This window comes from Manis javanica, chromosome 13, assembly GCF_040802235.1.
Source record: "Manis javanica isolate MJ-LG chromosome 13, MJ_LKY, whole genome shotgun sequence".
Taxonomy (NCBI): domain Eukaryota; kingdom Metazoa; phylum Chordata; class Mammalia; order Pholidota; family Manidae; genus Manis; species Manis javanica.
The window spans coordinates 92239831-92267748 of NC_133168.1; the positions used below are offsets into that span (position 1 = coordinate 92239831).

Genomic DNA, 27918 nt, shown 5'->3' on the forward strand with positions numbered 1-27918 from the left:
CCCCAAGAACGTTTTGCTGTCATTTTCTTTGGTCACACTGAAACCATAGCAAACTTGCCCCGGTCTGAAACCCATTGACAAGACAGAAGAGTATTTATCTGATCTTTCTAGACCCTTTCTCCCCCCCCCCCCCAAAAGGTCCCTCTCCTAATCCCTAAGGGCAACCCCAAGTTAGTCCCAGGATGCAGCCACTTTGGAAAACAGTCTGGCAGTTCCTCAAAGATTAAACCCAGAATTTCCATATGACCCATCAATTGCACTCCTTGGTATATGCCCAAATGAAATAAAAACACATGTTCAAACAAAAACTTGAACATGAATGCTCACACATTACTCACAATAGTCAGAAGATAGTAATAAACAAAATGTCCATTAATGGGTGAATAAAGAAAATAAACTATATCCATACAATGGAATATTATTTAGTTCTGCCATATTGTTCAATTCATAAATTCAAATGAAATAGATATGTACTACAACACAGATACCCCTTGAAAATATGCTAATGTAATGAAGTCAGTGAAGTCAGTGGTTAATCACAAAGACTGCATGTTATATAATTCCATTCATATGAAAGTCATGAATATTAAAGTCTATAGAGACAAAATAGATTCGTGGTTGTCTAGGACTAGGAGGAAGAAGATGAGAAAATACTGATAGCTAAAGGGTGAGAGGGGTTATGGCGCCCGCTTCCCGTGGGTCGAGTCGACCCAATCACAGGAGACCTGGCTCGGTTTCAATCAGCTTTAATTTCTTCTCACAGGCGGTGTTACAGAAAGATTGCAGCTTGCACCCAGGCAAGTATGAATTAGAGCTCTTTTAGTTTCTCTCTGGCTTAGTCCTCTCGTCTCTGCTCGCTAACGCTAACTTCTAGTTCCGCTGACTTCTCCCTCTCCCTACTACTAACTACCGCTATATATATGTTTCCTAGACCAATCAAAGGGGAGAGCATGCGTGACCTTTAACTCTATTGGCGACAGGGCAGAAATCATGCAGTGTGCACGAGCACGGAACTACTTATAAGGTCTGGGAGGGGGATTCTCCTACTCTGCAGAGCGGATGCGTGGGATGTGCCATTACCGGATGTGAGCGCCATCTTAGAAGAGCTTGGGTCCGACCTCGGCCGCGGCTCAGACCTCTACAAGGGGTTTCTTTTGGAGGGGATAAAAAATGTTCTAGAACTTACCATGGTGATGACTGGCAGGTATCTGTGAATATAGTGGAAACCATTACACTGTACACTTTCAAGGGTTTATTGTATAGTATGTGTAATACATCTCAAAGATGTTCAAATAAATGCATTAAGAGCTTTACAATGTGAGTTTTGCAATTTGACTTCAAGCATATTAAGGTTCCAGGTGCACCCCAGATGTACATAATAACACATCATTTCCTTATATCAGTGAAAATAGAAATTCAGTTTCCTTAGGGGTGTTATAGACTGTTAACATTTCAAACATCTCTAGGGGCACACTCAAAAACTGGTCTAAAGTAAATTTCCTTCCACCAGTGTAAAACCCACACCTGGTAATTTAAAGAACACATCTCAAAGCTTGTGGTTGGTCTGAGAAGAGTCCCTGCAGCCAGGCTAGGTCTGGGGGGTCCCAACTTCCCACCAGAGCCAAGAGCTGGGAGACCTTGGGATTATTTAATGTATTTGGGGATGGGGAAGGGACGGGAGAAAAACTTGCAGTCAATGGTCCAAGATCAAAATGGAGCCAGACTCTATTACATACGATGAGGTGACTTTTAAGTGTGTTTGTAAACGAGGGTCACAGTTCCATGAGTGGCCTCGCAGACTTATGCCAAGCCCCCTGACCTCTGGAGGATTACGGACTTCCTGCTCCAGGCTGGCCTGATGTGGGTGCCCCTTTTTCTCAAGGGGTGGCTCCATCTACAAACCAAGTCTTCAGTTCGCTGCGCACACCTGTGTCCCACTCGCATAGGAACGGAACACGCTTAATCGCAAATATCCTGGGAGCGGCTGAGTTCCAAGCCACGCGCACAGGCCGGGGCAGCTTCGCCACGTGACCTCTACGAGTTTACGAAGCACCGGGGCGGGAGCGCGGTCCTCACGAGCTGCCCAATCAGGGGCGCAGCCGGGCGGGTGGGCGGGGCGCCGCCGCGCGGACTCTCACCTGCGCTCAACTGGGCAAGTGCCTCAGTTGCTGCGTCAGCCGCCCCGTGAGCTGCACCTGCCGGGAGCCGCAGGGACGACGCCGGGGGACCCAGCAGCCGGCCAGCGGTGGGTGTGCGGGCCCGGTGTCCCGGGATCGGGCGGAGAGGCCGGTAGGATACGGCCGTGGCGGGACCCGGCCGTCCCGCGGGCATCTCTGGGGTTCAGACCTGAGTCCTCCGGGGGCGCCGCTCGGACCTCGGGCCCCTCCGGCCCGCGGCGTGGGGGCTGGGCCGGCAGCCGGGCCCGGACGTCCTGTCCAGTTACAGCGCGGCCCCGGAACCTCTCTGGGCGTCTCTCAGGTTGTGCGGTGACCACGGGGAGGGGCCTCAGGGACCGTAGTGACTCGGCCTCCGGGGCTCGTGCGTGGGAGGAGCTGTGCTCTGTGGGGTCCCCGTCCATCCTTTCTCCAGTGGGGGAAGCGTGTTCTCCTGAGTTTCCTGAATGTTTGGGGAGCAGGGTCTGTCCCCCATCCTACCTCTTCCTAGGACTGGCAGTAAATCCAAAATCCAGATCCCTCCCGCCTCCTGAAATGCCAGCTTCGCGTCTCCGTTTCACAGTTTCGTTACCAGCTGTTTGTGTTCCGGGGTGCATTTCGAACAGACGCAGTATTTTAATGGTTTATTAGTTTCCCACAGTCAATGGATGGTGGTTTTTAAAAGGTTTTGTGTGCGTGTGCGTGCGTGTTTGTGTGTATATTTTACATGAGAAGGAAGCAGAGAATAACCTTCTGGAACTACGTTGCATGAACTCTTCGTGCCTCCCCCCAGGATCTGCCCTGGGCACAGACGTCCCAAGGGAGGTCCTGTTGGGTGAAGGTTCCTGTTTGGAGACTCTCCTGGGTGATGTGACCTGTCAGCGCTGTCACTACCTGGGTTTGTCAACTGTAAAGATTTATTCACTTGATTGAGTCTAAGATTTTCAATAAATATAAAATGTATTTAACCAACAGATCTTAAAAGGGTGCAAAATATTTCCAAAGAGTCAAGAAAGAAGTGCATTTTAGGAAAAATGAAATAATGGATTCCAGCATTATTACATGTTAAAAATTCATTTCTTTATTCTCCTGAAAGTGTTTAATATTCTGAGGTCTGTTCTTTTGGGTGATTTCAAATGGAATATTGGGGCTTAGAGTTGTAACACGTAGAAGTGTTAAAATAAGATAGTTTTCCAACCAGTGTCTTGCTGTCTAAATAATAAATTGATGTCCTAATTTTCTGAAAGGAACAGATATTTGAATTTTCTGGTTGAATAAGAAAAAGTGCCTTGCAGTTTTCTGCCCTCCTTTCCACAATAAATACAGGGTTTGAGTGATTTTACCTGACTGCAGGCGGCAGTCATGACACGTGGGCCCTGCAGGGCTCACAGGAGAAACTTCTGTGGGCAGATGAGGCCCCAGTGGAAGTGATGTCTACCCAGGAGACCACAGTGGAGGACACGGTGGCTGTGCAAAGAGTTATACAAGCCTTTACTGCACTTACTGACTGCGTTTGGAAAACCAAAGTGAACAATGGGTCAGGTTGACAAGGGTGCATTTCTGGAAGTGATTATAGCGTGTGGGGACTGGAACATCATTCTTACAGCTGTTTCAGGTCCTGACTGTCACCTCTTCAACTCCCGTTTTGCATTTCTTATACACATGGTCTTTTTGGGCAGTGTGAGGTCAGGAAGTGTGAGATGTCTTTCCCATCAGGAGGGGCAGATGGACCCTTCCCTTGGGTATGATTTTGGGACCCGGGCATACCCTTCTACCACATGGCATGGGGGTGAGAACAATTCATTCTGTGAAGGTCACGTAAGTGTGTTCACATTTATGTGAAACGTGTGTATATACACAGCACATGCCCAGTTATTCAATAAGCATCAATTCCCTCCTCTGCCTTCTAGTAGGTGCTGCTGTGAACAAATCAGAATACCGCTGCTCCTTGAAGCTGACACTGTAGGAGACAAGATAAAAGTAAAATATACAATGTATCTGGCAGTTGTTTTCAGAAGGAAAGAAAGAGCAGGGGTGGAGTGCGGAGGGTCTGGGCTCTAGGTGTCTGCATCATCTATGAGCATTTGTGGGTTTTCATGTCTACAGATGTATTCACCAGCATGTGCCATGACAAAAGTCTGTGATTTGTGTGTCTGAGTAGGCATATGTATGTGTGAATCCTTAAAATCTACAATGCTTATGTTATTTTTTGCCTATTTGCCCTGGGTTGCCCCTCCCACACCATGCTGAATAGCCCTGGCAATAGCAGACACCTTATCTTGTTCCAGTGTAGAGACGAGGCCGAGAGAATCTCTGAGATGTAGAGACAAGGCCGAGAGAATCTCTGAGCTGTCAAAGCATGCACGACCCCAGGCTGGAAAATTCCACCGGAGTAAAGCGGGCAAACAGGAAAACCGCAGAAGCTAAGATAGAGCCCAGGTCAGGAAAGCCCCTTCACCCCAGCCAATCAAGTACTGCCACCCCTGGGTAAAGTAGGTCACCCAGAAACGAGCAAGAACCACTTGCGCGACGGCTGCTAACCACCTTATGTAAGCCAACCCTATATAAGGATGCTAAAAACAAGGGTTGGAGTCCTGGTCAAGGCTCCACTGCGCCGGATGCGACTGGGACCCTAGCTCGAGCTAGCAATAAAATTCCTCTCTGCCTTTGCACTGCTGGCTGTGGACTTGTCTATTCACACCCGGGACCCGAAACTCCGAGCAGAACACTAGTTTGTATTAATCACTTTATATTTTCACTGTCTTCGGGTGTTTTGACATCTTGGGGTCTTTCAGACCCAGAGAGTGATTGCCCTTCCCGGGGTACCTAATTCCAAGGGTGGGTGGACAACTTGCCTGGAGCCTGCCTTTTATGTGAAGACTGCCCAATCTAGCGCTGTATCCCCACCTCCCTTCTTATCTATCTCTCACACCCCAAACTGATTATTTCCCCTGCCCTAACCCAGCCCAGGGTCAGGTACTACACAACTACTGACAGCCTCTATGCCCCAAAGCCTTCTGTGATTATTCAAACTGGCACCCCTAAGATGTTACTCAGCTCTGCCCGGCCTTTCCTGCAGAAACCCTAAATAAAGGCTTGGCCTAGGCCAAGTCCTCAACTTACAGAATTTCTAGAAGGAACATATGGCAAATATCATACTTACTTCTGAGAAAATGGAAGTTTTCAACAAAGATCAGGAACAAGGCAAGGATGTTCCCTCTCACCATTTCTCTTCATCATTGTTCTAGAAGTCCTAGCAAATGCACTAGGACAAGAAAAGGAAATAAGTGTTGGGATTGAAAGAAGGCTGAATACAATTTTTCTAACATGTTTGTCTATGTAGAAGATCCCCCCAAAAATGGATTTTAAAAGTTTCTGAAACTAATAAGAAATCAGAGGAAGATCACAGGCTATAAGGGGAATGTACAAATATCAGTTGCTTTCCTATACTATTGGAATTTTTTTTACATCTCATATTTTTATTATTTCTATTATTTTAAATATATTAGTAAACTCAGTTTTCCCAGAGATGTAATTCAAAAATAAATAGTTATAAATTTACAACAATAAGAAATTAGAAAAGCTGTTAGAAGCAAGTGATAGATCGGATACTGCAGATCTTCAAAGAGTGGTTTGTCCCTGTGTTTCCTTAAAGTCATCTGCCTCCACAGGGTGAGTGAAACGGAGAGCGACGTCGCAGAGGAGTGGCTGGGAGAGCTCTTCCGACTTCAGTTCTGAAGAAACAGCGCTGATGTTTGTAGTGAGGGCTCCCACCGTCAGCTTACGGTCCGCAGCATGATTCTTCAGCATCTTTAAGTCAGGTTCTTGCCTTGGCCTTTTCCTGAGTCAGGGGCAATTTACCCGAATTCACTCACTCCCGAGCCACTGCCCACCGGCACCGGAGCTCTACCGCTGCATGATGCAAATTGGCAGAGAATTGTATTTGTTTTTTAATTTTGTTATCATTAATCTGCAATTACATGAAGAACATGTTTATTAGGGTCCCCCCTTCACCAAGTCCCCCCCACAAACCCCTTTACAGTCACTGTCCATCAGCGTAGTAAGGTGTGAACAATTGGATTTTGAAGTTAAAAATATAATGCGTTCACAATAATACTAAAAAAATACTTAAGTATAAATCTAACAAAATATGTACAAGATCTATATGAGGAAAACCACACAACTGCTGACAACAGTCAATAAAGATCCAAAATAAGTGGAGATATTCTATGTTGACAGGAAGGCTCAATATTGTTAAGATATCGGTTGTCTCCAATTTGATCTGTGCATGACTATTTTTTGTATATTGGCAAATTGATTTTGAAGTTTAAATGGCAGAAAAGCCAGCACAATACTGTAGAAGAAAGACAGGACTGGCACCAACTGACTTTAACACTAACTATAAAGTTATAGTAATCAAGACAGAGGGGGTGTTGGCCAAGAGAACAGACATATGGATGAGTGGCATAGGATAGAAAGCCCAGAAGCAGACTTGTACAAGTACAATCAACTGATCTTTGAAAATGGAGCAAAGGCAGTTCAATGCAGAATGGACAGTTTTTTCAGTAGTTGGTGCTGGAATGATTGAACATCCCATGCAGAGAAATGAATCTAGACATAGACTACAATTTTCACAAGAAAGAACTCAAAATATATCATAGACCTACATGTAAAATACAAAAATCTTCCAGAATATAACGAGAGAAAATCTAGGAAACCTTGGGTCTGGTGAGGTTTCTGATATGGAACAAAAGCAAGATCCAAGAGAAAAGCTGATAAGGTGAACTTCATTAAAATTGAAAAACTGCAGTTGAGAAGAAGCCACTGTTAAGGGAATGGGTGTCAAGCCACATGCTGAAAGAACATATTCTCAAAACACATATCTAGCAAAGGACCGGTATCAAAAATATAGGAAGAATTCTTAAAGCTGAATGGTAACAAAGCAAACAGCCTGATCAAAAAATATGCCAGAGATCTAAACAGACATCTCACCCAGGAAGATATACTGATAGCAGATTGAATGTATGAAAAGATCAACATCATTGTCATTAGGGATTTGCAAATTAGGGGATATTTTGTTGGGATGATATAGATGAAGATTTTTATATCTTCTTGGAGAATTGGCCCTTTTATCACTGCATAATGTCTATCTTTATCCCTGATTATTTTCCTTGTTCAGAAGTTTGCTTTCTGAAAGTAAAATCAAATTCTTGGCCTGTTCAGTCAAGAATCTCTGCCATAACCAAGTCTTGTTTTAATGCTTGCTTGGTCATGTCAGATTGTTTCTCTTGCAGCGTGTCTTGTAATTTTTAGTTGAAAGCTGGACATGATATTGTTGGTAACAGGATTTGAGTTAAATAGGCCTTTAGTGTTAGATTTTTTGTTTTACTGAATAGCGGTTTGACTCTTGTTTGCTGAGCTATAGGTGTCAAGCTTCAGTGTCCTTTAGGTCCTTTGTATTTTTTGCTCCTGTTGGGTTTGGGTTTCCCTAGAACTCATTTCTTAGTGGAATCTGTGTTTTAGGGCTCACTTAGTTGCAATCCACTGTTATTAAACTGGAGCCCTCTTAATATGGTGGCTTGAGCAAAGCAGAGAGTTGGGTGAGCCTTTATTTTGTCAAGGGATGAAGCTGGGTGTTTTTGAGGTTTGACAAACCTAGCAGCTGGCACGCAATGAAGAGGGGCATGTGTGGCCCTTCCTAATTTGGTTGCCCATTGTGGACCAGGCAGGGTGAGTGGGTTAAATAACATGGTCCTAGTCTAATGGCATGAAAGATCTTCAGAAAAATTCCACTGAGACACTTAAAAAAATACCTGATCACTACACCTCAAAACTCTCAATTTAATCAACAAGGAACTGGCAACCTGTACAGAGAAGAAGAACCTTAGCAGATTGACGACTAAATATAATGTGATATCCTGAATCTGCTCCTAGAACAGAAAAATATCAAGGAAAAACTAAGGAAAGTCGAGTAAAATATAGACACAGAAGTGTATTAATTCAGGTTCATTGAGTATAAAAAAATTTCCAAACTAGTGTAAGATGTTCACTGTAGGAGAAACTGGGCACAGACATACGAGGACTCCCTGTATGGTCTTTGAAATTTTTTCCTAAACCAAAGATCATGAGAAAATAGCAAGGTTTATGAAAATCATTATGACAGGCTGAGACTGAATATAGCATCCATTTATGGACTTACTAAACCTATTAAACATGTTTTTAATTTGGCTCATAAAAAAAGATGTAAAAACATACTCTATACAGAAGACGTAGCTACAGTTAGAAGAGTCAGTAGGGAAAGTGTGTGTGTGGAAATGTACATATTAAATCAGGAAACTATAAATGAAAAGAGAGCCGGGGTAGTGTTTCTGATATCAAAGTAGAAGTGAAGCCTAAAGCATTAAATGTGATAATGAAGGGCCCTTTTTAAAATTATGGTATCACTGATATACAATCTTATGAAGGTTTCACATGAGCAGCATTGTGGTTACTACATTCACCCCTATTATCAAGTCCCCCCCCGACCCCATTGCAGTCACTGGCCATCAGTGTAGTAAGATGCTATAGAGGCACTACTTGTCTTCTCTATGCTATACTGCCAATGAAGGGCACTTAAAAAATATTTTCTTTTTCCTGGTTTCCTTTATTTTTTGAAGGACAATTCTTGATGTTAAAACCTGCAATTCACAATGAAGATTTAACACTTCTGAACAAGGTGTATCGCATGACTATATATGAAAGACAACACTCTAATAATAAAAAATACACATTTGTCTTAAGTGATATGATAACAGTCACAAAGATCATCTGTAAATCATAACAAACTTATATACAGAAATATTACTAAAATGCTCTCAGATGACAATGCAAAATAAAGCATTTAAAAATAGAAACAAAAACTGTTTTCTAGATTTGTTAACCTGCGTTCATTAGTAGCTACTAACACTGAAGTCCATCAAAACTTTAATATATTTGTATGCTTTTTGTGGAGACAAAGGGACAGAGAGGAAGTCGGAGAGCGTGCAGGGCCCTGCAGCTGGGGCAGCAGGGGCGGCACAGGCAAGCGGGGAGCAGTCAGGGGGGGCCGGGATGGATGAGCACAGGTGTCCTCCCCCCGGGCCCCCGGCCCAAGAAGCCAGGCCCAGTTAAACCGTGGAGCTCAGTGTTGGGGGAACAGGAAACCAGGCCTGCACCAGTGGTTCTGACGGGCTTGGGGTGGATCCGGACCTGGGTTCCAATCCTGCCTCCTCTGATGACCCTACAAATTACTTCCCCTACATTTGTTTCCTTATTTGTATGATGTTGACCTTACTGGATTCTTTCAAGGATTAAATGACATAACATAAAAAAAAATAGAAACAAAAACAAAGAGAAGGCCCTCCCACCTGGAAAGGTACAAAACTTTCCTTAAACTTAACTTTGGTTGTAAGGGGAAATATACACTGAAACGATAAGACTGCCGCTCTACTACCAGGGAAAAGAGATGTGGGCCAAGTGAGAGGATATTAGGATATTACTAAGCACAGGTAAAAAGTCTGAACTGTCTACTAATTAAAGCTAAACTCATACAAAACCATAGAATGGGAGTTAACCAGGGGCTGGGAAGCAGGGGAATTAAGGAGATGTAGTTTAAAGATACAAACTTTAGACTAGAAAATCAATACATTGTGGAGATCGAATGTCCAGCATAGTCAAAATACTGTATTATATACTTCAAAATTGATAACAGACAAGACTACAAAAAAGTGATAATGATGTGACTTGAGGTGTTAGCTAATGCTACAGTGACATTGCATTATGTAAGTATATCCAAATAACACACTGTACACCTTAAGCTTAAAGTTATATTGTCAATTATATATCAATTTCTATAAAAAAAGTACTTTATTCTGGAACATGCTCAGGCCCAGATGTATATCTGTCTTTCCCATTTTACAATGTAATGCTGCTACTCTTGTGCAGTATTATGACTCAGTCACTTAGATAACACCCAGTAATGATGGGCATTAAAGGTCACTGTTATATGGTATCTTGTGGTCAGATAGTAAGTCACTACTGGAGTTCAGTGGAAAGCCAAGGTTCTTTTTCAAATGAGAAACATTTTCGGGAGGAGGGTATAACCACTCTGAAATTTTAGGGTTCGGTATTTTGATTCTCATATTTGGGGTCTCCATAAGCTCCATACAGGCTACTCCAGTACATCAGATCTGTGTAGTAAGACTCAAATAGAGGGACAGTCACGCTGCAGCCTGGATATGATGCAGAACTTTTTCTTTTCTGGTTCCATGCAAAACTGGCCCTCTTATGTGTCACCCAGGAAATGAGTGACTGGCAGGCTCAAATGTGCTTGTGGTCTCCATAATGTAAACACTCCCACTGACCTTGATAGCTACCTGTTGGAGGGCAGTATAAAGTGCAGCAAATTGTCTCCATACTGCAGGTGTATTTCATCCTATGTTAGGACAACTGAAACCCTAGAAAACCCACACACGTACATGGGCCATGACATTCATGGCATTTATACTGCAAAATTCTATATCCATGTGTCTGCACTCTGTTTTGACACAGATAAGAACTTATGACCTAGCCGTTAGACTAGATAGTAAAAGTAAATTGTTGTGGACATTCTCAAGATGGCAGTGTGAGTGAGGTGGCGGAAATCTCCTCCCAAAATGATATGTATTTTGAAAATACAGCAAATACAACTATTCCTAAAAGAGTGACCAGAAGATACAGTACACCAGCCAGGCTACATCTACGTCTCATGGAAAAGAGTAAAATACAAAGCCGTGACCTGGCAGGACCCGGGCACTCCGGTCAGTCAGCGCAGCTCACCAGCGGGAGGGAAAGCATCAGAGTGGGGAGGGAGTGGGAGCACAGGACTGCGAAATAACCAGGCCTGGTGATCTGCTCCCGGAGCACAGACACACACTGCATGGTGCACTGGGTAGTAGAGGAACGGAAAAGCAAAATCCAAGACTCAGACTGCGAACAGATTCCCACAGCCAACTGCCCTGGGACAAAAGGAAAGCAGGAGCTATAAAAGAAACGGACAAGGGTTTAACAGATGGACAGAATCATCTTGGCACCCTCAGCCCAGCAGGCTGGGAACTTCAAGGAACTTCAGGCTCCCTAACCCCCTGGGTGGCAACACAGCTCCAAAGCCAATCACGGTGATAAGCAGCGTGCCGTTGATGCCCCTTTCTCCCAGATAATTGTCTTTGTTCTAATGTCAACCAAAATCTGTCCTGTATCCGAGTGTTGCTTTGCTGACTTGTCTCTTGAGAATGTGTGCTCTTGCCTTTTAGTGTGCCTTCCGATTTGTGCTTGAAAACCAGATGTATCAGGTAGTAGGATTCGAGGAAAGTAGGTCTTCAGGGTGAGAGTCTGTGTGTTCTTGAATAGGCATTAGGTAAGGCCCAATACTTGCTTTAGCTGTGTGTGTTGGGGGCTTCAGTATCCTCCACTGTCCTTGCGTTTTTCTCCTCAGTGTGTTTGGGTATCCCCAGCCCAGGCTTGAGTCTGTGTCTTGCTGTTCTCTGTTTAATGTGCTGTTTGTTACCCTAGGACCCTGCTGATACGGCAAGCTATTTTGGGGAGGGAAAGTGTTCTGAGTCAGCCTGTTATGCTTTGGTAGGATACAGTCCTGGACTACGAAAATTCAAAAAGGTTCTCAGTGCTTTATTCCTTCCCTTTTGTCAAAGAAGAAAGTTGAAGAGGGCCGGAGTTGTGTGATTGCTCCTTCTCCAACCAGATAAGACTGATAAATGAGTGTTCCTTGAGGCACTGCCCAAGGTACAGACGACAGAGTTCACTGTTGTAAGTATATCAAGATGTTCCCTTGTGTTTCCTGCATGAAGCACGAGACATTTCCGCCCCCCCACCCCCCCAATCTTCACAAAAGAACCTGCTTTGGCTCCTGCAGGAAGAATTCATGAGTTGTGTGTGTGTGTGTGTGACGGTGCCCACCGTCAAAGTGGAACAGTCCCAAAGGGGAGCCGTGACGCTGAACAAACACACAAATCACTCTGAGAGGACGCCCGGTCGAGCTGGAATCGTGCCGTATAGCTTTTATTCTCCTCCTTATATACACACTCAGGGAGCGAAAGTTAACTAGGGGTCAAGAAGCACACGCCTGAGTATTCACGTGCTCTTTTGCACAAGCATACCCTGTCCTCAGGATACATCCTATCTCAGCGCACTCGACTCAACATTCGGGACTTGGTATTTTTCTTACTGAACTTCCTTATCTCTTCTAACTGACCGTTCTTTCACCCCAGTCTCTCAGCTGTCCTCTCTCAGTTTCCTTTAGGTTTCAACCATCCTCAACAGTGTGTGTGTGTTGGGGGTGGGGTGTCCTAAGACTCGGTTCCCCAGGCCTTTTAAGTCTCAAGCTAGACTGACTGTGTTCCCAGCAATTCATCTCTTACAGTTTATCCTACAGGTCACTGGCTCAAGTTATGTCTGCTTCATTCATCAAACACACTTTAGGAGAGTAGGGCAAGTGTGTGCGGTCAGGTAGCTAGAGAAAAGGGGACAGAGTGGGTTGGGCCTTCAGTGTGTCAAGGGGTTCAGGCTGAGGGTCTTCAAGGTTTGACCCCCCCATCTGCTGGCACAAAAATAAAGAGGCACATGTGAACCTTAATTGGGTTGCCCATCGTGGGCCAGGGAGGGTGAGTGGGTATCTAAAGTGAACTAACAAGCAGACATCAAAAACAGGGTCTCATCAAAATCTATTGTCTTTGTTACTGGTGGCATCTTGCCAGTGTTGTCTACCCACACACAAGCAGTCCCTTGGAGGAAATGGAGCTCTCCCTGGTCGGTCAGTAAATTGTCGGAATCCAATAGTCATCAGCTACCGTGGCTGCCAAGGAGTTTTTCTTTTTGGGAAACATCTTTAAATGTTACCTGTCTGTTGCATGTGTTTAGTGTTTGGGGCATTTGTTGACTGGGGTCAATGCTGTGAGTTTGTTGAGAGACATTAGGTGTGCCTGGGGCAGTGCCAGGACTCCCACAAGTACATGAGTGGAACTGGTAGGAAAAAGCAGGCATTTGTGTTGAGATGGTCCTGGTCTTTGTGAAAGAGGGTGCATGCCTGAAATACTGACATCCCGGAGACAGAAGAACTTTAAGGGGAAAGTCCAGGGGTGAGATATGAGTTTGGCAAGATCATTGTCAACAGCTGAAAGATCTGTCAAAATGTGCAGATGAGTTATACTCTTGGCCAGGCCATCCTGTAGTGCAACATTGCCTGGAATTTGAGCTGATGCTTATCTTTGAGTAGGGATGGCCTACGTGATGTAAGGACAGAAAGCATCTCTGCAGTGGGCTCCGTCAGTGTGGGGTGGTGCAGGGTCCATAAGGTGTATGAATTCTGGTCATTCATGTGATCCCAAGGGGCTCTCAAGATAGCCAAAGGGCCTAGAAAAGGGGGACCTCCAGAATGACTGCATCATTTGGGGGACTGGGCAATGCTCTTCCTCCTGTAGGAGATGCCAGAGGGCCCGTTTTTGGCATAATCCCATAGGTTCCAGTATCTTTTCCATGAGGCCTCTGTGGCGAAGTGAGCCTGACTCAGGTCCCAAGGAGAACCGAGAGGCTGGCTGCTTTGGCTCATCAGCTCAGGGCCTGTGGGAGCCTCCGTTTCTAGAAAGACTGCTGTCTATTGTCTGCAGTGGCTGTTCTAATTGTGTCTGGCACCAGGCTGAAGTGACATGTTCCAGAAAGCCATGGCAGTGTCATGGGTGTTTGGCCTCTGGAAGGCCTGAAAGAAGGCTGCTAATGCCTCTGTGGTGTGTGAGTGTGGAGAGGGAGACACTAGTAGGGTGTTATTTGGTCAGATTCTAGAGCTGTATGTTTTCCTATTCAAAGTGCTTCAGTCTGTAAGTATTTTATGGCTAAGCCGGCAGGGCTAATAATCATGTGGCAGCTGGGAGAGCTGTGGCTGAAGGGCACGAGTCCCTTGACATGACTTCTGCCATCGCTCCGTCTGCCCTCTCACCTCACAGGCTCTGATATTGCCACAGAAGTTTTCCAGAGTAAGTCAGGTGTATATGTCTAGATACTTGCCAGTAAGCAGGTACAAAGCAGGCTTGAGATGAGAAACTCTTGAGTTAGAAATGACCTCCAGGTGGTGACAGGAAGCTATAATGCTGATGCCTGTGAATCTGGATGTCCCCAGTGGGACAACTGTGGGATACACCTTTTTGTTTCACAGTCACAGTATTTCCAAAGATCTGACCCGGGAGCCTGATCTAAACTGAGATTCTGAGAGGCCTCTCCTGTTACGAGATGAAAGCAGGTGCAGCCCTGGCGGGGGTTTTCTAAATCAAGACGGGATCGCTAAAGGCCTGGTGGGGACTGAGCCAGACCCCCACCCCAGTCCTCCAGCTACTCCTAAGAAGTATCCCAAGGTTGTAGAAAGGAGGTTTGTACATGTGAACATCAGGGGTGACAAGTTTAACGTTTTTCTTCGGGGCCACTGAGGGAAAACAGCCTATAGAAATAACATGGCAGTCAAAAAGGCCCGTGTGGGTACCTCAGTGGCCCCTCACCAAAGAAAAGAAGGAAGCAGCCCACACTTTAGTACAAGAACAGATAGCAGCTGGTCACCTCCAGCCCTCTACCTCGCCATGGAACACACCTATTTTTGTAATTAGGAAAAAGTCTGGCAAGTGGAGATTACTCCATAATCTCAGGGCAGTGAACAGACAGATGGAGCTTATGGGACCTGTACAATTAGGCCTTCCTCTCCCTGTGGCCCTGCCCAGAGGATGGAATTCAATAGTGATAGATATCAAAGACTGTTCCGGCTTCACCCCAGAGACTGTCAAAGGTTTATTGCCACAGGGCATGGCTAAGAGCCCCACCATGTGTATGTAAAGAAGGCCTTACAAACTGTCAGGAAGCAGTTTCCCCTGATAATCATCTATCATTATATGGATGACATCCTTTTGTGTCATGAGAGCAGCAGGGAGCTAGAGACAACCCTCAGGGTCAGGGTATGGTGGAACGCACCCACCTCACCCTCAAGAATGCCTTATATAAACAAAAAGGGGGAATAGGAGAAGACTTTAGAACACTGGACAAAAATGGCTGCAGTGCAGCAGAGTGGCACAGCCAACAATCCAATCCAAAACACATGCCTAAACTTTTGTGGAAGGATGTGTTGGAAGGAACATGGAAAGGCCCGGACCCAGTGATAATCTGGACCCGAGGCTCGGTTTGTGTTTTTCCATAGGACCAGCAGAACCCCGTTTGGGTGCCTGAACGTCTGATACGCAGAGTGGAAAACCCCGGAGCGGAGGTACAAGATGATCGCACTGCTTCTGCTCCTGCCGTGGATCCTACAGCAGGCGACGGCGGAGCCGAGCTGCAGCTGCAGCCACCGCCGCGCTATCACCTGAATGGTCTGTCCCAGGCCACTGCCTCGGCAATGACAACGCAGAACGTCATCAATGGCCATTTTAAGAATGGGATGGCCTTGGTCAACTAACGCATGAACCTTCTTCAAGAACAATTGGACCTCTTGGGGGAGGTTTTGTCTGTGGGCTGCATCCATTCTTATACGGGGGTGTATTACTGGTATTCCTTTTCATAATTATTCTAAAGCTGCCAACTTGTCCAGACAGGCGAGACGTTAACCACAAATTGGTCCAGTGAGCTTGACGAGCTCACCACTCAGCTATGGTTAGAAATTTTGCTCCGTAGCTCAAATAGCTGAAGCTGTGTTAAACGCCAACAAAGCCTGGTCAGGTGTAGGTGTCATAGGAATATTGCTAATTGTGGGCCTCCTCCTGGTTGGGAGGAAAGTCTGTTCCATACAAAAACAGCAACGGGGAGAACAGAAGGTCCTGTTGCAGGCCATGGCAGCGCTAGAGGAAGGCATCTCCCCTAGAGTATGGCTTAATATGCTGGATCAGTAGTCAAGGATGGGTAAGATCGGGAGCTGCATGTATCAACCTAAGACAGGGCGCAGACCTAAGCTGTCTGTTGCCTGAGGACGGGTAAGAATGCCGCAGACTCTGGACGACCTAAGACAGGCATGATCCCGACAGACCTTTGGTTATAAAACAATAAAGGGGGAGATGTGGGGGCCCGGCCTACGGCCGAGGCTGAGCCCCACTCTAGCTGGACAATGCCCTAAAGATGGCACCTGCTTCCTGCTCACCACCCTTTCCCCTCTCCCCTCGTGCTGCCCGCTTAGAGTGGCACATGACACCTATCCGCTTAAAGGTCATGCATGATACTGTCCCGGATTGGTTGGGTGACTGAATATAAGGGAGCCCACCGGGAGGGAGAGGAGCTTCCCGACAACTGCTGTAACCGCCGCAAGAGATTAGACAATAAAGCCTAGAGAAGAATCCAGACCTTGGGCGTGTTGCTTCGGTCCCTGAAGGGTCGCGACAGCTTGGGAGCAAGGAAACGCACAGACTGGCTGGGCTTTGGTAACCTGCGGCTGTAGGCAGACTAAAACCGTCCGCATGCGAGAGCAGGTACTTGTGTGCATTTGTCCTCTTGCCACGGCCGAAGGGGAAAGCACTGTGGCTTTCTCATCGCCTGTGGGTCACAGAGGAAGGAGGGATGAGGATTCAGACCTGTCACACATCCAAATTTGCAGAGATTTTAAACTGGAGACACAGCTACTTTGAGATATACCCAGAATGTTCTCTTTTAGGCTTTTCCTCAAGAGAATCTATTTCACCAGGTTCTCATAAAAATACAGGATAAACACAGTATGTAAGAACTTTAGGGCAATGGCGGCTGGTATAAAATACATATAATGGGAATACTTGACAGAACAGAAAAGCAGAAAGGAACAGAAGAAATCAGGAAGCAAAAGTCACTGAGATTTTCCTGACATTAACAGAAAAACCCAGCAAACTGCAGATCCAGCAAGTTAAGGGAACACAGCACATGAAGGAAAAAACGTACATCCAAGCAGATCATATCGAAACTGAACAAAGAGAAAATGGGAAGAAGCGTGAAGGGAAAAACAAACCTTACTTATGTTGGGGACATAAGTAAGGACAGGAGTTAAATCCAACTTACGTTCAGAAACCATGAGAGAATGGAGACCATCAGAAAGAAGGTAAGTGATAAAGAATATTGGAAAAGGAATAAATGAGGGTGAAATAGATTAATTAATCTGACAACTATCACTTTGTTCAAGTCAGTAAAAATGCATTCAGTCACGACAGCTCACGGATAAGGGGCATCAGTGAGACCAGTGTTACTGGGGGCAGAGAGGGGGCTTCGGGGAAGGCTCTAGATAAGGTACTTGGCGGCCTGTGGGCTGGTATAGTGTCCGCTGCAGGGGACTTGCTTTAATTGTAAATGTACACCAAGAAATCAGGGCAACATATGAAGTAAAATCAAGGCAGATATGATAGGCTGAGTGGAAATAAAATGTAATCAGGTAAAATGCTCCAAGCCAGAGAAGGCGCAAAAATGCCGAAAGACAAGAAAACAAGGGCAACAACAACAAAAGAGTAAAACATTTGGTAGGTTATTAATCAACAGGATCAAAAACCTTTTTAAACATCAATAGTCTAAACACTGCATTTGAAAGACAGATACTATCGCAGCACTAAAAAGCAAACACCTAGTTATAAATGCAGCCTACAAGGAACGCACTTTAAATATAAAGACACAGTAAATTTAAGAAGGATGGAAAAAGATGTACTATGTTAACAGTCATCTAAAGAAAGTTGGAAAACATGTTTCAAAACATGACTTTAGGGCAAGGAAATCCCAGAGAAAAAGAGGGAATTACATAATGATAAAAGGGTCACGTCTCCAAGAAAACAGAGCAATCCTTTCTGTGCATGTTCATTAATAACTAGCAAAATACATGAGCCAAAACTGATAAAATGCAGTCACAAATGATGACTCCACAGTTGGGTTCCAGCATGCAGAAAATTGGGAAGGACATGGCTGAGTAACACCATCAATCAACTGGTTTAATCGAAACCCATGTAACACTTCAGCAGCTAACAGGAGGATACACTGTTCTCCAGTTCATATGGAACATTCACTTAGACATAACACCTTCTGGGACATAAAACACACCTTCAAGAAATTTGAAAGAAATCATAAAAAATATGCTCTCAGAACCACAGCAACAGCATTCTAGAAATCAGTAAAAGGAAAGTAGCTAGAAAACCCCTAACAACATGGAGAATATTAAACACTTTAAAATAACATGGAGTCAAAGAAACTAGAGATTACTTTGAACTATATGAAATGAAAATGACATATATCCAAGTTTGTCTGATGCAGGAAAAGTAGAGCCGAGAAATTTATATACATTGAAAAAACAACAGAAAGAGAAAAATCTACAATCAATAATGTAGGCTTCTACCCGATGAAACAATAAGAAGAGCAAATTAAACCCATAGTAAACAGAATAAAATAGTCCAAGGTGGTGACATAGGATCCTGAACTTACCTCCTTCCACAGACACCAAATCTGCAGCTACATACGGAACTTCCTTGAAGAAAAAAAAACCCAAGAACTGTCTGAGCAATACCTATCCACTGGGTGAATAAGGAAAAACCCCCATCAGAAAAGGTAGGGAAGGCCGAGACACCATCTTGCCATAAACCCCACCCCTAGTACAGCAGCCCGCAACAGGGAGGGCACTCATAACCAGAAGGTTGTCCCTGAGGAGCAAAGGTTTGAATCCCACTTTGGGCACCCCAACTTTTAAGAGGTGCCCCTGAAGATGAGCCCCCACACCTAGTGTTGAAAGCCACTGAGGTTTGCATCAGCAACAAGGTTATAGCAAACTGCGAAGCCGTTCTTAGACGGCTGGAGTGTGCGGACCCACCCCTCCTAGGGCCCTGCACCGAGGCAGCGGGCTGAGAAGGGCGCAGACATCCGACAAAAGAGGCTTGATCGCTCATCTCAACGTGCCGGCCCGCGGGGCAGGCGTTTAGCGCGTCCGGGGGACTGCCACTGCTGAAACGCTCCCCAAAGACGGAGACCGGCAGGCACGGTCGTTGCCTCCTCCCTCTGCCCCAATCCGGCTCACCGGTGTCTTCCAGAAAGGAGCTTCTGTACTTGTCTGGTGCCCTGATTTCAGCAGGCGCTCAAGGGAGCCACCCCTAAATTGCCTGGGTATGGTTAACAAGTGAGGCTTTCATTTCTAGGTCCTATGGGACTGTAACAAACGGGGAGGCAGAGCTTAGCTGGCTATACCCCCAGGGCATGGCAGAGACAGCGGACTGAGACACCCCGCCTTACTGTGAAAGTTGCCTGTTTATTTCTCTGGGAGCTTGGGCCCCAGGGTCAGGCATCTGGCTTGGCACACATCTAGGTGACCACTGAGATGCTCTCCAGGATGAAGACAGCATCTTTGCACCCTCTCTCGTCTGTGTCCAGGTTGCCATTATCTGTAAAAGAGGCCTACTAACATCTTCACAGCTATGGTCGAAGTAGCACACATTAGATGAAATACACAGCTAGGGCTCAGCTATGTCCTCCCCAGAGACTGGGGCAGACGGCAGGCACCGTCCTCTCTGCTCCCTTCTGCCCTGACCAAAGCACCAGTGTCTCCATGAAAAGAGCTTGTATACGGGTTCGGCACCATAGCTTTTGTGTCTTCCCCCTCTTAGGGTCCAGGAACCCAGGGAATTCCCAAGAGAACAAAGCACACAGGCATGGAGATGTAAGTACAGGCAAAGTCTTTATTCAGCCAGCAAGCTGGGGTCGACAGCACCTCCCCTGACACGCAGGCTGAGTCCGAGCTGCCGACCCCCAGGCAACTTTAGGTATTGCTTATATAGGATTTTCACAGCCGTTACACCAAAGCCCGCGCATCTCTACAACCAATAATTTTAAAACACACTCTATATTGTAACCAATGGGAAGCACTGTATCCTTTTAGGGACCGCGTTAGTTGCCTGACCGCTTCCCTTGTTATCTCTTGCATTCCAGCATGTCTACGTGACTTATCCCCCAGGCTGTTGCCCACTTCCAGTTATCTAGCTTAAAGCAGGGGCATTTCTGAGCTTAGCCTCGGGTAGTTTATCCAAAACTGGGTGGCCCTTGCTCTAGGCAGTTAGGTTAAATGTTATTAGTCCTTTTTCCTGACTCTTGATGCTCTTTGCCCTCCTTTACACCCCCCAGAGAACACATCCTTGGACAGCCTGACTCTGGTGGCCGGCAGGGCACGTGTTCATGGGCCCAATGGGATGGTACCAAAGAAAGAAAAGATTCCTAACTGGTTATCACCCCAGGGCTCAGTGCGGAGGGGGCAGACAGAAACGCCCACCTTTCCATCCCCCCCTCAAAGAGGATGTACTGTATGCATGAATAGCTCTTGCCTGAGGGTCTGGCTGCCAACCAGCCTGCACTAGGTGCTGAATGAGATCCTCCTTATGATAATAACGAGTTCTAAGAAGGAGACATTTGGTCGTCTTCCACAGTTCCTGAAGACACTGCAGAGTCTTAAAAGGTGAAATAGGTCAGGTCATGTTAATGAGAAACTTTTGGCCTCTGCCCAAGAGCAGAGGCTGGAGGTTGAATCAGCCAATGGCCAACGATTCAGTGAATCGTGACTGTGCAGTGAAGCCCTCACAAAACCCTGTGAGAGCCTGTCACTTGGGGAACTGGAATTTGTCCATATGCCACCAAGCTAGGCCTCAAGCCCCATGGGGACAGAAGCTCCTGTATATAGGACCTTTCCGTATGTATCTTTTCATCTGGCTGTTAATTTGTACCCTTTACAGTATTCTTTACTAAACTGGGAAATGTATTTTTGAGCCCTTTGAGTGTTCTAGTAAATTAATTGAACCTCAGAGGAGGTCACTGGAACCACCAATCTGTAGCTGGTAAGTGATCGGAAGCACAGGTAACAGCCTGGGGCTTGCAACTGGTGTCTGGAGTGGGGGGTGGAGGGCAGTCTTGTAGGACGGAGCCCTTAACCTGGAGAATCTGGGGCTGTCTCTGGGCAGACAGCGTCAACTGAGTTGAGTTCTCTGACACCTGCTGGCGTTTGGGAATTGCTTGGTATTTGTGTAGGAAGACACCCCCCCTCCCCACATTGGAATCAGGTTTGGAACCTGAAAGGAGTTATAATACTGTTATACTGCTGCAAAACTGTTGTTATATAGGAAAATATCATTACACTCCCCTACTGGGAGCCACTAGAAATAAAGTAGACTTGGGCAAACACAAAGGTTTGAGAGACAAGCAAGCATTAGGCTAGAGTTGAATAAAGTTTATCTCCTACATGACGTCACTCCTTCAAGAATGCAGGAGGTGACTTTTATATAATTCATAAAAAACCATACAAAGAGTTAAGGAAAACAAGCAGATGATTATGCTCCAAATGGAGAAAATAAAACTTCAGAAAAAGACCTTAATGAAAAGGAAGTGATTTACCTACAAATAGTAGAAAGTAATGGTCAAGAGATTTCACCTCGCTCAGAAAGCTGGATAAGCAAAGTAAGAAAGTACCCAACAGAGAAGTCACGGAGCTACATGATATAATAAGTGAGCTGAGAAATACAACAGCAGGATTCAACAGCAGCCTAAAGAAAAATAAAGCATCAGTGAACTTGAAGAAAGGGCAGTGGAACTTACCCAATCAGGGCAGGAAAAAAAGGGAAAGAAAATACATTTAAAAAATGACTACAGTGACTCTTGCTTCATGGATTTATGCTTCCCATGGTTAAGAAGGAAAAAAACCACACTCAGAAAGTTAAGCGCATTCTCAAGCGTGGGGTCTAGACACTCCCGGTTGGGACAGAACCCCTAAAGGAGGCCAGTCCCTGGGGAGGGAGGGTGGGAGCACCTCCACAGCCACAGGAATGAACTCTGGGTGCCGCACACACCTTGCTCTCCTAGAAGCACAGAAGCACTCCGTCCCCCAGCTTCCATTCTCACCAATAAGGACACAGCCTGATCCAGCTCAAAGTTCTGGCCCAAATCAACTCCCAAATCCATAATCCTTACATCCAGGAGACAGAACTCCTCGTCTTCACAGACTTCAATGTGCACAGAACACCGAGTGCAGCTGTAACATGGATGCAGAAGTCAGACATAACAGGTAAAAATGTCAGGGAAACCCCCTTTGCAGGCTCAAGACTGGCCTTAGTTTGGAGTCACTGGCCTCAGGCCTCTGCTCCTCAGTCATGATACATTGGCCCACAATGGTTTATTTAAATCACATAAACCCAGAGTTTCAAGAATCCAGCAAAATCACTCAAATCCAATGGTTATGTATAAGAGGAAAGGAAATCGTAAGGCAGTTTTACTACATCAAAAATACTGACCCACAAATTGGTATTCTTATAAGGAAATGAAGATGTCAGTTAATATTATTGCCAAGAAAAGAAATTGGGGGGGATTAAAGATGGCGGCGTGAGAGGAGAGACAGAGGCTTCCTCCTAAAACTGGATACAATTAGAAAATACAGTTGGTGCAACTATCCTGGGAGAGCAACAGGAAAGAGGACTGCGCCAGACTGCACACACCTGGAGAAAAGAGCAGACCTCAGCGAACGGGGAACGTAACGGAGCCGTGACCCGGCGGGACCCGAGCCCCTCCCCCGCCCCAGCTCACCGGCGGGAGGAAGAGAAACGGAGCAGGGAGGGAGTGGAGGCCTGGGGCGGCTGAATACCTGGCTCCGGAGATCTGCTCTGGGAGCACAAACCTACATTTCATGGTGCTTTCATGAGACTCGCATGACCACCGGGTTGGAAAGTTAATACAGGCAGAGTTCCTGGGGACACTGGGATTCCAGCCACTTGTGGAAAGCAGGGATCCATACCCGGCTGCTCTGGGACAAAAACTTATTCCTGTGTGCCCGGCCCACCGGCTCAGGCAGTGGAGACAGGCACAGCAGCCGGGAGGCAGGGAACAGCTCTTCCCCCCACCCCAGGCACCAGTACCGCTCCTGCAACCCCCACATTGCTTCAGGGACAGAGCAGTTCCAGAGACTACAGCTTCTGGACACTAGAGGGCGCCATATACAACCATGAAACACCAAAGGAACCTTGTCCAGAGTAAAATTATTAATACAACTCCCGAGAAAGATTTAAATGATATAGGACCTTGTGACTCTTCCTGAAAATAGGTTGATTTGTAAATAAATAATCATGTTGAAACACTTCCAGATGTTGTAAGTCTAGGCCTGATATGCCATTTGAAATCACCCAAAAGAGAAAAAGCACACCCAAGAATATTACTACACGCACTTACGGGAAGAAATAAAACAAAAGTTTTAACAAATGGAATACAATAAAGAAATTTATTCTGAAATTCATCTCTTTCTTGACTGGAAATACTTCATAACTGAATCTCAAGGTCTATTGATTAAATAAACTTTAAGTATATTGAAAAACGAAGTTTCAGATAAGTGAATAAATCTCTTCAAAATGATAAAGCGGGGGTTGGGCAGAGGTGGCAGGACAGATCGCCCAGGAAAGGCTCCCAGGGGAACCTCCACCCACCGGACTTCCCAGAGGATGTCTGTGCCCAGGACAGATGCTGGAGAAGCACAAGGATTTCATGCAAGGTAATACCAGGAGGTCATTCTCTCCTTCCCTCTTACGTAAAATGTACACAAAAATAAATATTTGAAAAGGGCCATCCAGGAGAAATGACAAACGAGTCAAATACTGCACAGTTGGAAATGCACCACGGAGGGCAGAGAGTTAATAATGATGCCGGGAACTGGAGATGGTGGGAAGATGGTGTTTCAGAAAGTGGGGAAGGATCTGGAAACCTAGGGATTTAATGCCAGCCCTAGGAACAGCTAGGCTGGGGGGACCAGGGTTGTGGGCTTGAGAACCTGCTTCCCAAACATTTGGGAAAGTGAGGGGAAAACAGTGCCCTGGGAAATGCGAACCCCACAGACCACAGCTCCTCCCACACACGAACCCCAGGGGCCAAGTCACGACTGTGCCCTGATGACCCTCCCCGTGGTCACCCCAATGTGAGGGTGACGTGGCCTCGAGCAGTGAGGGAACAGTTCGCCCGGGTCCCGACTGCCGCCTGAGCCCATGCCGCAGGGGACCGAGGTCCGAGTGGCGCCACCGGTGGGCTCGGGTCCACAGGGTCTGGAGTTGCCCATAGTGCAGCCGGTCCCGCCACGATCGGGTCCAGCCTGTGCACCGTCCCTGTCGTGGACACATGGTCCTGCACACTCACCATTTTCCGGTTTCTGCGGCACTGGGGGGTCCACCCTGCGACTGCCGCGCGATGCCGGTCACTGTGACACAGGCTTTGTCACGGCCACGTGCGGCCTTTCAGGATGGTGACAGCCCATCCGGGCCGGACAGATCCAAGATTTGCCAGCACGCAGCCCACACCGTCACACGGTGGCGCCCATGTACGGGACCGGCGACTCCCCTGATTGGACAGGCCGCATGGCCCCGCCCCCTCTTGTCTGGGAGCGGCCGGAGGTCGCGGCTTTGGGCCGACTTTGCCTGCGCACAGGCAAGGAACCTGCACCTCCCTTCCACCCCGGGGACCCTGCATGAAGGCATAACACCGTCACGCCGCGGAACTGTGACCGTCTGTCACACACACAGACACTTCTGACCTCACCACACGTAATGAGTCTGGCTCCCCTTCATCTTTGACCAGCTGCTGTGGGAGACGACGCCCCTGCCCCCAGGGGACTTTACAGAATCCCGTGGCCCCCGGAGCGCTTGGCTCTGATGGGGGGGAGGATGTTGGAACCCCTCAACCCTGGTGCAGGCCTGATGCCTCAGATCCTCAGGTGTGGGCGACAGAGGCAAAGAAGCCACCAGAAAACCTGTCAGTGTAATTCCACTAATACTCACCTGTTCAAAGGTCAAAAGAGGCAAAACTGCCTGGTTTTAAGAACATTGCTTAGTGAAAAGAGGAGGTGGTAAAGGTATGAAAACTAAAGGGGGTTTGGACAGCAGTCCTCTGAGGGGCGGTTGGGAGGTGAGTCGTGGAGGGGGCGTCAGGACACCGCCACCACTGCCCAGACTGCTGAATCTGGATGGCGGTTCCAAGCATATTCATGTTCTAACTGAATCCTAACCACAAAACATTTTGTACATTCTTTTCTGAATATATTTGATGATAAAAATTTCAAGAAGAAATTCAGCTTGGAAAAGAACATTATTTGTATGTCTGTCCTGTAAGTGGCAATCTAATTTCACTTAGTTTTGGCAGTAAAAATTGGTAACGTGACCACTGTCAATTTAGGAAGACTGGGTTATATAAACTCATCGTCATGGGTATACAAAGGGTGGCATGTATTGATGTGTAGTATTTACCAATAAAACAATTAGGTACAGTGTATTTCACTGTATACACCATATCACCCCCTCTATAACTGTTATGATCACCTGCACAGGTGGGCCCCCAACCTAGGCTTGGCTGACAACACATTCCTGCCAGGAACATGTGAAAGGGTTTATGACTTCAAAAGTGTGCGAGGAGAGCAGGGCAACCTCTCCAGCCCATGGAGCCTGCCTTCAGGGGGCAAGGGGCACGCCCTAACCTGGGCACTTTGCTGGACTCGGGGTGGGCTCGGGGGAGAGTCTGTGCACAAGGGCACTGGATTTCTTGAGTGCCAAAGCAGTGAGCTGCTAGGCTCTCTGACCGCTTGCACGGGTGTGGGAACAAGGGAGAGGAGGAGGGATGAGGCCTTGAAAGCTGTCGGCAGAGACATCACAAAGTACAGTCAGAGACCCTGGCTTCTCATCCGGCATGCAAGTAGCTTAGAAGGTGACGTTCCTAATCCTCACCAGAAAAAAGCTAACACACTTGAAACCAGTAACTCAGCTCTAGCTAAGCATTAGTCACAGGGCTAACTTCTGTCTCTAAAACTGGAAAGAGAAACAGAAAAGTAGCCATTTGGAAACAGGCTCACAATATTCTGTTCTTAAGGAGTCCTGTCCTCAAAAGATTGTTTCACTAGAGCCTGACTGGGATTTTTTCCAGCACCTAAATGACAAGGGGGGAGGGAAACAGCCAACCTGAGTCCCTCTAGTCTTCCTACTGACCTCAGCTGAGGATGTCTGTTTGGTGGGGAGACAGAAACACTATGAGGCTCATAGGCTTTTTTTTTTTTACTCCTGACAAGAAATATGTGGTGGTTTTCAACACCAGTTTCCTAACACACCAACAGGGTAGCCTACAATTCGATTCAACTCAACTCTAACACTAACCTTAGTGTCAGACAGTTTAATGTCTCAGTCCCGTAAGACTGCCCCCTGTCATATAACAGCCACAAAGGCGGTGGTGGGCGGGGGGGGGGGGGGTGCCCAGGCTACATTTGTGCATGGCTCTGCATGGGCAACTACAAATTCAGAGATTCCCTAGATAATCCCTCATGTTTGTTAATTCTATAGAAGCAGTATTAGAGCTAAGAAAATTGCTCATTACTGGTTTATTGTAAAAGACAGAACTCAGGACCAGCCAAATGGCGAGGGTTCACAGGGCAAAGTGGGAGGTGGGGAGAGAGCTTCTTCCACGCCCTCTGCAGACGTGACACCCTCCAGCCACTGCTGTGCTCACCAACTTGGGATCTCTGAATTCAGAAGTTTAGGAGTTTTGACGGTATTCATTGCCTTGCAGAGGCATGACTGATGAAATCACTGGTGTTATGGTGATTGTCTCCATCTCCTGCTCCTTCCGCTCCCCCGAGGTTGGGGGCTGGGCTGAAAGTTATAAGCCTTAAAATCATAGTCTCCCTGGTGACCAATCCCCACCCTGAAGCCATCTAGGCAGGAGCACACAGTGCCTCATTAGAACATAAGATGCTCCAGTCACCCTATCACTCAGAAAGTCTTAGGAGGCCCTTGCTGGGAACCATGGGCAAAGACCAAACATTTTTCTTACACCAAAGAAGGTCAGAGCCCAGGGACAAGGCTCATTAAATCTGAGACCAAATCCTAGGACTATAGAACATGTCCTCTCCACCCACACCACACCATTACATCAGGGAGACTGCTCCTTAGTAACAGTGCAATATACTCAAAGAAATGCACGTTTCAGAGCTTATTGAGACGCCTCTGTGAGAACCCTAGAGACGACGTGGGTGACAAAAGCAAGGACCCCTGAGGATCTGTAGCCTCTGACAGCTGCCGCGAATAGTAAACACAGCACAACCCTGGGCAGATAAACACAGAGCCTCAGATACTAATGGCCCACTTCCCTCAGTTCGCTTTTCACAGTACGTCATGCCCAGCATTCAGCAGAAGACCAAAAGGCTGCTAAAAGGCTTAAAACCACAGTCTGAAGAGACAGGACAAGCAAAAGAACCTGATTCAGATGTGGCAGACAGGCTGCAATCATCAGACCAGAAATGTAAAGTCACCATGATTAATATGTTAAGGGCTCTAAAACTGAAGGACCAAAACAGCAGGACTCACAGACCCCAAGAAGGAACTAGCTGTTACCAAAGGGGAGGCGTGGAGGAGGGCGGGTGGGGAGGGAGGGAGAAGGGGATTGTGGGGGAGCATGATTGGTGCACATGCTGTGTGTGGGGTCACCGGGAAGACTGTAGCTCAGAGAAGACAAACAGGGACTCCGTGGCATCTTCCTACACTGATGATCAGCGACTGCAATGGGGTATGGGGTGGGGGGGGACTCGAGAAGGATGACTGTAATATCCATTGTTTTTCTTGTGAAACCTTCATAAGAATGTATATCAATGATACCTTAAAAAAAAAGATTAGAAGAACAGCTGTTCTGCACTGAAGACATAAAGAAAAAGCCACATGGAGGAGGATGGGAGGGGCTGACATGCAGTCTGGTTGGGACTCACACA

General features: G+C 46.5%; 1 long non-coding RNA gene across 8 annotated transcripts in view; it reads right to left on the reverse strand.

The window, feature by feature from the left end:
* Window positions 1–3208: 3208 nt before the first annotated feature.
* The window catches only part of LOC118969445 (uncharacterized), a 51918-nt gene continuing 27208 nt past the window's right edge, over window positions 3209–27918 (reverse strand). For 2 of the 8 annotated variants that reach the window (XR_012124714.1, XR_012124716.1), the window contains 3 exons: window positions 16524–16712; window positions 5317–6065; window positions 3209–4113 (listed from right to left, as the gene is read on the reverse strand). This is a non-coding gene — a long non-coding RNA (uncharacterized lncRNA). Of the gene's footprint in view, window positions 4114–5316; window positions 6124–16523; window positions 16713–18602; window positions 24291–24314; window positions 26807–27918 lie in introns of those variants that run through there. The other 6 variants (XR_012124717.1, XR_012124713.1, XR_012124711.1 and 3 more) reach the window with 5 other exon arrangements.